This window comes from Apium graveolens, chromosome 9 (assembly GCF_009905375.1).
Source record: "Apium graveolens cultivar Ventura chromosome 9, ASM990537v1, whole genome shotgun sequence".
Lineage (NCBI taxonomy): Eukaryota > Viridiplantae > Streptophyta > Magnoliopsida > Apiales > Apiaceae > Apium > Apium graveolens.
Genome location: NC_133655.1, coordinates 59,265,370 through 59,274,883, shown reverse-complemented (window position 1 = coordinate 59,274,883; position 9,514 = coordinate 59,265,370). Strand labels below are relative to the sequence as shown.

At 39.9% G+C, this 9,514-nt stretch overlaps 1 non-coding gene across 1 annotated transcript; it reads right to left on the bottom strand.

Moving 5' to 3' along the window:
• Window positions 1-622: 622 nt before the first annotated feature.
• On the bottom strand, window positions 623-729 carry LOC141688197 (small nucleolar RNA R71). Its single transcript, XR_012561656.1, has one exon. It is a non-coding gene; the product is annotated as a small nucleolar RNA R71 (small nucleolar RNA).
• Between the last annotated feature and the right edge of the window lie 8,785 nt (window positions 730-9,514).

Here is a 9,514-nt window from a genome sequence, read left to right as displayed (position 1 = left end):
TTCTAACCATTCTTCATCCTAATTTGTGTTGCTGAGCAGAAAAATCATTGATTTAGCATCTGTTGAGGTGAAATCAGTTTTGCTAATGACAACCCATACTTCTTTATAAAATATGCCTTTGGAGCCATTGTCACACGGTTGGCAGACACTTAGCAAGTTGTGTTTGAGTCCCTCCACTAGTACTACATCATCTATGATGACATTTCTAACTGAAATCAAGCCATATCCCACGGTGTGACCTTTGCTTTCATCTCCAAAGCTTTGATGGATTATTCTTAACTAAAGATCAATGACATTCAATCTAGCATTGTCAGACCAGCCATCGTGGATAATACTTTTGAAATCAAGGCTAGCACGATTCAGATGGTGCAGAACTCGATCCAGTTTGGGGGTTCTCCGATGGAAGATCCCAACATGCACATTAAAGATTTCATCGAGATCTGTGACACTTTTAAATTCAACAATGTTTCTGAAGATGCTGTTAAGCTGAGGCTTTTCCTATTCTCTCTGAGGGATAAAGCTAAGTGCTAGTTGCATTCTCTACCACCATGCTCTATTACTACTTGGGAGGATCTTGCTCAGAAGTTTCTTTACTAAATTCTTCCCTATGGCAAAGACACCTACAATCAGGAACGCTCTTACGCGATTTGCGCAGCAATCAGAAGAGTCTTTATGTGAAGCTTGAGAGCATTATAAGGAGATGCTTAGGAAGTTTCCTCATCAGGGGATGCCTGACTGGATGATTATTAACTGCTTTTATAATGTTTTGGGAGCACAGTCTTATCCCATGCTCGATGCAGCATCAAGTGGAGCCTTATGGGCTAAGAGCTACGATGAAGCTTATGATTGATCGAGCTGATGGCTGCTAATGAATACCAGAACCCTTCTCAAAGACTACCTCAAGGAAAGGTAGCAAGATTTCTGGAGGTGGTTGCAGCTACTGCTATAGCTTCTCAACTGAAGGTTTTAACGATGAAGGTGGATTCTTTGGCTAATTATGGAGTTAATCAAATCACAAGTGTTTATGAGATTTGTGCTGGTGCTCATGAGACTGAGCAGTGTGCTATTTCTTGTGAATTGGAACAATTTGTGAGCAACTTTCAGAGGTCGCAGCAACCATTTCCAGCCACTTATTATCCAAACAAATGCAATCATCCTTACTTTAGCTGGAGCAACAATCAGAATGCGGTGCAATAGCCTTATTAGCAGTATGCATCAAAGCAATTCAATCCTCCTGGTTATCAACAACCACAATATGCTCCAAGACAATAACTCCAACTTCAATAACTACCACATAAAGGTACAACTCAATCTAATGAAAAATCTAAATTGGAGGATTTGAGGCTTATGTGCAAGAGCCAAGCGGTTTCTATTAAGACTCTGGAGAATCAAATTGGGTAGATTGCCAATGTCTTGCTGAATCGACAACCTGGTACATTCCCTATTGACACAGAAGTTCCAAGCAAGAGGGAAGCAAAAGAGCAAGTCAAGGCAATTACATTGAGGTCTGGAAAGGTTGCAAACCCCAAAAATCTCAAGTTCTTGAATCTGAAGTTGTGGTTGAAGAAGATGTGCAGAAGGAAATAGACGTGGAGTCAAGGAAGAAAACTATGGAACACACACCTGCAGAGGGTAATATAGGGGAGAAATAGATCTATCCTCCACCTCCTTTTCCTAAGAGGCTACAGAAGCAAAAGTTGGATAAGCAATTTGCTAAGTTTCTGGAGGTTTTCAAGAAACTTCATATCAACATACCTTTCGCTGAAGCTCTTGAACAAATTCCAAGCTATGCTCGATGACTTAGAGACTGTTGCTCTTACGGAGGAATGCAGTACTGTGTTACAACAGAAGTTGCCTCCGAAGCTTAAAGATCCTTGAAGCTTCACTATTCCTTGCACCATCAGAAACTTGTCATTCGACAAGTGTTTATGTGATTTGGGAGCTAGCATCAATCTGATGCCTTTTTCTATCTTCAATAAGTTGGGTTTACCTGATCCAAATCCTACATATATGTCCTTGCTATTGGCTGATCGTTCTATTACATATCCATGAGGCATTGTGGAGGATGTCTTGGTCAAGGTCGAAAAACTCATCTTTCCAACTGACTTTGTAATTCTTGAATTCGAGGAGGATAAAAAGATTTCCATAATCTTGGGAAGACCATTATTGGCTACGGGCTGAACCTTGATTGATGTGCAGAAGGGTGAACTCACTATGCGAGTACTGGATCAAGATGTGACCTTTAATGTTTTTAATGCCATAAAATTCCCTATTGATAAATAGGAGTGCTTAAAAGTGGATTTGGTTGATTCTATGGTTACTTCAGAACTTGACCAAATGTTAAGGTCTGATTCCTTAGAGAAAACCTTGATGGGGAATTCAGATAGTGAAGATGAAGAAGGTGATGAACAGTTGCAGTATTTGAATGCTTCTCCTTGGAAATGAAGGCTGGATATGCCTTTTGAATCTCTTGGATGTTCAGAACTCAAAAATGCGGAGGGACGTCTCAAGCCATCTATTGAGGAAGCTCCTACACTCGAGCTTAAACCTTTTCCTGAACACTTGAGGTATGCATTTTTAGGTGATGCATCTATATTGCCTGTTATTATTGTATCTGACCTTTCAGGTAGTGATGAGGTAAGATTTTGAGAATTCTGAGAGAGTTCAAGTCGGCAATTGGACGGACTATAGCAGATATCAAGGGAATCCGCCCTTTGTATTGCATGTATAAAATTCTGCTAGAGGAAGGAAGTAAGCCAACTGTTGAGCAACAGATAAGGCTAAATACGATCATGAAGGAGGTTGTGAAGAAGGAAATTCTCAAGTGGCTAGAAGCATGGATCATCTATCCTATTTCTCACAGTTCTTGGGTGAGCCCAGTTCAGTGTGTGCCGAAGAAAGGAGGCATCACCGTGTTGTAACAACCCAAATCTGGGGTCAAGATTTGGTGTCACTAAACAATCTTTACATAATATTAAATAATATACAAATTACCCCATTCAATTCGGATCATTAATAGGTTTTGGTATGAAACAAGAATCTAACCTTCTACAATTTACAACAACTAAAATACAAGTTTAAATAACTTTGTACTAATTCCCTGATCTTATTTTTTTAACGACTTCGTCTTCTTGCAGCGGAGATTGTTAGGCACAAAGCATGCGCTAATAATTCATGCAAGTATACGCGTTCGCAAGTAATATAGAATGATTTCTAGTTCGTTCCCACAGAGACTCTGATTAATTATATTTAATTAACACTTACTCACCAATGTATGATTACTTCTCAATGTCAAGATAATAACACTTAAGGTTAATTAACTACTTATTAACTACGAGAATTAAACACCTAAATTAACACTTCAATTTAACAATATTAAACACATATGAGATCATAACTTCATTACTACCTCATTCAATAGTTATTGTTATTACCATTAGCATGTAACGGTGATGATATTAATCGAACAACACAAAACTGATAAAAGCCAACTTTTGTTGCACAAATACCATTCTACCAAGCATCCACAATTAAGATAGAAGTTAAATAGTCATCAATTATGTTGAGACCCTATATGTCTACAGAATTTGACAACATAATGATTTAAGCACAAGTTATTCTTTATGATTACATAGGGCAAGTAAAAGGGTTAGAGTTACCCACTAATCATGAATACAATACATGAACCTATGCTAGCATGGCAAATTCTAAATCTCAAGATTCAATGTCGCTTCACAAGGGATTAACAGGCTACCTTATATGTTCGTGATGCACATAAGACGAATAAGCACAACCTATGCTAGATATCATACAACCATCACATACCAAGGTATTAAACAATTAACTAAAGAAATCCATAGTAAATCCCCTACGACCCCATGATCATGATTATCCCATGATAGAACTCATCGTTACCATGGGTTCATATGAAAACATGATAATAGCACAACAATATAAACTTATAAAAATACTTAATAAAAACAGAGTACGTCACAAGAGTATTAAGGTTCAAAGTAAAGAAAACTAGCATCCACTGTTACAACGAATTAAAAGAATCACAAGATAAACGTATGCTTCCTCTTCTTCGTTATTGCGTGCTAAAACAGTCTTCTTAATCTTCTCTCCTTGTTATTTGCTCCTTACTTGTTGCTTGTTATTGTGAAAACGTCTCCCAAGATTACTTATATAAGAGTCCACAAGAAACAACAGTTGTAGAAGCCTAATAGAACTCAAATTAGAAAATCCAGAATCTGAAAATCTGACCCCAGGCGGCCGCCTCCAATCCCACACGAGCCCCTGCTCTCCAGGCGGTCGCCTGTACACTCCAGGCGGGCACCTACATGCTTTCTGGAAAAATCCTCTTTTGGCTTCTGATTTTGCTGATTTCTTCGCACAACTCCCCGCAACTGATTCCAATTACTTCCCAAGGCTTATTATGATGAAATCTCCCTAATTACGCAAGTTATACACTGAAATGCAAAAACACTAGAAAAATGCATCAAATACATAAAATACTTGATTTCAAGACATCAATTCAAGCCATTATAAGATATTCTAAGTGGTATAAAATGCCACTTATCACACCCCCAAACTTAAATCGATGTTTGTCCTCAAGCATCACAGACTCAAAAACAAAATAAAAACATGCATGAATGCAAACTACATGAATGCAGCGATCCCCATCGCGATGACTAAACCAACCAACACATGACATCTCAACAAATGCAATTAGGCGACTAAAGATCAATCAAATCACGCAAGCTAACATACAACTAGAAATGTGGTGTGTGCAAATGCTTAACAGATATGCTTCGAAACCAGATCAATTATCATAACTCAATTATCCTCAAGGCAATCACAAGATCATACGAAGAATATATTATAGACACAAAATGACTTATAACACTTCAAGATCACTGGAGCTTATTACGGAATCATGCTTTTATTCAACACAATAAACAAATGCTTATTTGATCGTGCAATGAGTGAGGTCCATAATAGACTTATGCAATGGCATCCATTTAGCGAGCGTTAGGTTAACGGATCCCAGGCTATAAAAGCCTTAGGTCACTAGGCACAAAGTCCCCTAAGAACTTAATAACTCGAATACCAAAGAGCTCACTCCTGATCAATTATGCATTAAACCATAATTTTTTCTTCTTTTTTTTTCTTTTTTTCAATTTCTTTTTTTAAAATTTCTGAGCAAGTGCGTTTCGCTCCATCTTGCTCAACCCTAGACTACTCGCATACAATATGAGCTGGCTACTAGCCATTTGACGCCTAGCCATAACTAGCAATGAATTCCAATTTTTACTCCAATTTTATCATTTCATGCCTTTTATCATTAAGAGCCTATCATACATTCTAAGTATAAGCAATAGATTAACCTCAAAAACCATCAAACCATGACAACAATCTAGTCCTTAAGCATACTCTAAGACTTAGTGAAATTACAAGTGTTTCTAGCATGCATGCCAACCTACCAAGATTCAACATCACTCTAACGCTGTCACTACACTCGCATCAATATCATAAATCAATCGGTAAAATAACACAAAAAGGATCATGGTATATGCATGAGCTAAATGACATGATAAATAAAGCTATAAAAAAACTATATGACAAAAATATGCAACTATATGAACTAAACTAACATGAATATGCAACTACATGACACACAGAAATATGTTCCTTAACTACCACCCCCAAACTTAAAAATCTTCACTGTCCCCAGTGAAGGTAATAGAAAGGAACACAGGGTATACCTAATCAGAGAAATCATAATCATCATCACCCTCAGAGGGTGGAGTGTCAGGAGGTGGATAAGCAGAGTCCTCACCAAAAACAGGCCACTGGATATCAGCTGAAAGGCCTCTAAAAGCAGTCCCAAGTGCTAGGGTGAGCTCATGTGCAAACCTACTCTGCGACTCATACATCGCATCCATCCTCCTGTACTAGACATCAACCATCCCTGAACCATCTCCTCCATGGGCTCTAGAAGAACCTACCTCCCCCTGAGCCTGACTGGGCCTAGCCATCGAAGCACCAGCTGCTGGATGTCCTCCTGGGAGATGATATTCCAAACCATGCTCCTCGGGCTCTCCACCCTTCCACTCATGCATCGCATTCAGCATCGATGAATCAATAGGAGCGGCCGGCATCTGCAGCTACTCATAAGAAGGCCAGTGGACTCCAACTTCCTTACACAGCTTCGTGACAATAGAGGCATACGGGATGTTGTAATACATCCTCCCCCTCAAAAACTTTAAAATCCCTTGGTAGATAAACTCACCAAGGTCCACATAATACTCCTCATTCAAAATTCCCCACAACAACCTGGCTCTCTCAACTGTAACCTCATGTGCATGCGAAGAAGGCAAAATATTAGCACAAATAAAGGTATTCCATGCACGGGCATACCTGTTCATCGCAACAACCGGAAAAGAACGATACTCGTTGGATACCGTCTTAAACTTCCACACCGTGCCCGACTGACAGAGAGTAGCAATAATCAAATCTGAGTCAAAATCCTCTGGGGTCTTCTCATTCCAATTGTCCTCCTGAGGCTTTCTTTGTCGCTGGCGAATCGCCTTGGGCTGATAATCAACAGTAAGCCCACGAACAACAGAATACTCATTCTTTCCGGCCTTGGCATTCGCATAAAACTCGTGAACCATACTCATCGGGACCGCCTTAGGTGACTCGCAAAAAGTCATCCAACCCTTCTTTGCAGTCATCCAACCCTTCTTTGCTATCATCGACAATAACTCAGCATCCCTCCTCGATGCAAAAAACCCCCTCTCCTTCAGAATCGGCTTAGTTAGAAGCCTAGCATACTTCTCCTCAGCAGCCCTATCCACCAATCGGGGCCTCGCAGCAGTACCCCTTGAAGAATCAGCAGTCGGAATAGTGTTGCTGCTATCGACAGTTTGAGATCTCTTTGGTGCCATTGAAACTGAGAATAAGAGTTATAGAGTTATGGTTTATGTGTAGGAAAGGGTTTTTAAGTTGAAAGTGTATTAGAGGTATATAGAGAGGTTGTGTGTATATATAGGGTATGATTAAGGTTAGAATTAGATTAGGAGTGGGGTTGTGGCTAATTTGTAGGAAGAAAATCGTGGGTAATGGGGTTTGTAATGCTGTGGTAGTGTTTTTATGTTTTTTGTGCTTTCTATAAGCTGAAAAACCGAATTTTCAAAACTCAGGTCAGCAGGCGGTCTCTTGGAACCAGAAGGTAGGCGCCTGCCAGCAAGCGGCCGCCTGGAACCTGTTGGCGGGCGCCTGCAAGGTCCCTGGAAAAATATGTTTTCAGCTAACTTTTCTGATTTTTTTTGGGTTTTTTCATAGAGTACTAAATTCTAAGGGTTCATATGGCCTCATATCTTGGGTTGCCTCCCAAGAAGCGCTCCTTTTACGTCATTAGCTTGACGTAGATTATTTTGATCAAGTTGACAATAAAATGGCACTAACCATTTCCCAGTTTGCCGTATCCCCATAATAGTGCTTCAATCTCTAACCATTTACTTTGAATGATTGGCCCGGATCGTTCTAAAAAATCTCCACCGCTCCATGTGGAAACACAGTTTTGACGATAAATGGTCCAGACCACCTTGATTTCAACTTTCCAGGAAAAAGTCAGAGACAAGAGTTGAATAGAAGAACTTGTTGCCCCAACACAAATGACTTAGGAGATAGCTTCCTGTCGTGCCACCTTTTTACTTTTTACTTGTACATTTTGTTGTTTTCGTACGCTTGAAGTCGAAATTCATCAAGTTCATTTAACTGAAGCATTCGCTTCTTCCCAGCTGCATCTAGATCAAGGTTTAACTTCTTCAATGCCCAATAAGCCATATGCTCAAGCTCCGCATGTAAATGACATCCCTTACCATAGACAAGTTAAAACAATGACATCCCAAGTGCAGTCTTGTATGTTGTTCTATAAGCCCAAACAGCTTCATCGAGCCTCAAAGACCAATCTTTCCTTGACGGACAAACAATTTTCTCTAGAATGTGCTTGATCTCTCTATTAGACACTTCAGCTTGACCATTAGTTTGTGGATGATAGGCAGTGGCAATGCGATGATTCACATTATAGCGTTCCATCATAGAAGTGAACTTACGATTGCAAAAATGCGACCCCTCATCACTTATGATAACTCGTGGCGTTCCAAACCTTGTGAATATCTGCTTATGAAGAAAACTCAACACTACCTTTGCATCATTAGTTGGTAGAGCCTTGACTTCTACCCATTTTGAGACATAATCAACTGCCAACAAGATGCACTGATTATTGCAGGATGAGATAAATGGTCCCATGAAATCGATTCCCCAAACATCGAAGACCTCAACTTCAAGCATCACATTTAACGGCATCTCATCCTTTCTAGTAAGATTCCCAACTCTTTGGCAATGATCACACCTTAAAATGAACTGATGTGCATTCTTAAACAACGTAGGCCAGAAAAAACCTGCTTGAAGAATACGAGCCGTTGTCTTTTCACCACCATAATGTCCACCATAAACTTTGGAATGACAGTCTCGTAATATCACCTCCGTCTCACAGAATGGGATACATCTCCTGATGATCTGGTAAGCTCCTTGTCTAAACAAATATGGTTCATCCCACATGTACCACTTCACCTCATGCAGCCGCATTCATATTATGAGGCATTATATTGCTGACAAGATAGTTCACAATGTCTGCGAACCATGGCTCTTCCTCTTGAACTGTGAACAACTGCTCATCCGGAAAAGATTCATTGATCAATGTCTTATCATGTGAAGTAGAATCGGGATTCTTCAATCTAGAGAGATAGCCAGCTACTTGATTTTCAGTACTTTTTTGATCCTTGATCTCTAACTCAAATTCCTGTAGCAAGAGCACCCAACGAATAAGTCTAGGCTTCGAATCCTTCTTTGAGACCAGATAGCGAATGACAGCGTGATCAGTGAATACTGTCACCTTTGTCCCAAGTAGATAAGATCGAATTTTTTTGAAACCAAAAACTATAGCCAAGAGCGCCTTCTCAGTAGTGGTGTAGTTCATTTGGGCCCCATTAAGCGTCTTACTATCATAGAAGACCACATGAAAGATATTATTCTTGCGCTGCCCAAGAACTGCTCTCACTGCATAATCACTTGCATCGCACATCATCTCAAAAGGTTCTGTCCAATCAGGTGTCGTATTGACTGGTGCAGTTATTAAACTATTCTTGGGAGTCCCGAATGCTGCCAAGCATTCATCATCAAATTTGAAAGGCACATCTTTCTCGAGCAAGTTGCACAACGGCTTAGATATCTTAGACAAGTCCTTAGTGAAACGCCGATAAAAACCCGCATGACCAAGAAAACTATGGATTCCTTTCACAGAAATAGGTGGCCGAAGATTTTCAATGACCCTTACCTTGGCTTATCCACCTCAAGGCCCTTGCTAGAGACTTTATGCCCAAGATTGATGTCTTGTTGCACCATGAAGTGACATTTTCCCAATTGAGCACCAAATTAGTTTCCACAC